This window comes from Pogoniulus pusillus, chromosome Z (genome assembly GCF_015220805.1).
Source record: "Pogoniulus pusillus isolate bPogPus1 chromosome Z, bPogPus1.pri, whole genome shotgun sequence".
In the NCBI taxonomy this organism is placed as follows: domain Eukaryota; kingdom Metazoa; phylum Chordata; class Aves; order Piciformes; family Lybiidae; genus Pogoniulus; species Pogoniulus pusillus.
Window position 1 is genome coordinate 3,727,683 of NC_087309.1, and position 1,333 is coordinate 3,729,015.

Below are 1,333 nucleotides of genomic sequence, written 5' to 3' on the forward strand. Positions count from 1 at the left end.
AAATATTTCTGGTCTGTGAAATAGAAATGCAGTAAAGTTTGTAGTACTTGAATCCTTGGAAACAGAACATAAGAAATGTATTTTTAGCTAAATACATCTGGAAAATGTAGCAAGTTATAACCTACTGAATTTCTTAAGTCTAATACCTCTTCCTTTTAAAGTATGCCTATGGTGCAGCACAGGGGTCCACAAAACAGCTTAAAAAGAGATAGCAGAGGCAACAGAATGTGTCTAGAAGTGGCAGCACACAAGCTAAGCAACTTCATTTCTCAGTGTGGTGGAGAAGCAGCAGCCCCAAAACTGAGGCCTCTCTATGCCTCTACATGCCTGGACATGTTTTTCTGCCAGGACCCATGGCAGTAAACAGGTTGTGTAACACACACACACACAGTCCGTGTACCCCTGGGGTCTGCCCAGGTGATCCCCTATTGGGAGGGTCTAGGCAAACATCTACTGCCTATTAAGGTAAGGTTTGGCTTACTGCCAGCCTGATTGGTCACTTTAGATGTCCAAATGAGCCACAAATCTCAGCTCAGAGTCTATAAAGAGGAGTGCAAAGGAGCACCATGTGTTCAGAGCATTCAGAGTGTTCAGACTTAGCTGTTCAAGCTCAGCTCTCTGATCCACATAGCTGCCCTGACCTGCTTGCATGGCCTAGACACAGGATCAGGCCTTACTCTCTTGCAAACATTACTGAGGCTCAGCCCTCTTGCACTGATCTCAAGGCACAGTTAAGCTGTCTGTGAACCCTTTGTGCAGCAGAGCGCCTGCATGCCTGCACTTCATACATATATGGGGAGCTGAGAGCCCCTGCCTAAGCCTAGAGCAGCTGCACACACTGGCTGCTATCCTGCATTTATCTATGGAGCTCAAGTCTCCCTGCAGCATGGCACACTGCTTGTCAGCTGTCCTGTAAGCCTGGAATGATCTAGGCTCAATAGACCTTTCAGACTGTCTGCAAACCTACAAACACAGACTGCTAGCTGTGAGACGACTGTGTCAGAGACTGCATGGACAAATCCTTCTCCTGCACCTGGAAACCCTGCCAGCTGATCATCCCTGGACACACACAGCATCCAGAAGCAGCAGCACCGAGGCAGAGACCACTTCACCAGGAGAGAAGGTCAGAGAAATCCTGTTCACCCCAGAGACTGGGAACACTTATCATTGTCCTGCAAGCCGGGACAGACTCCAGCTTTACCAAGACCTGAACACTGGGCACACACTGTGACACAATCCTGGGAGGGTGATTAATGATTAGTACTTAAGAGCAACACATTTAAGCAAGCTTTAATTCTGACGTGATATAAGTTACCTCTGTCTAAAGAGCAGA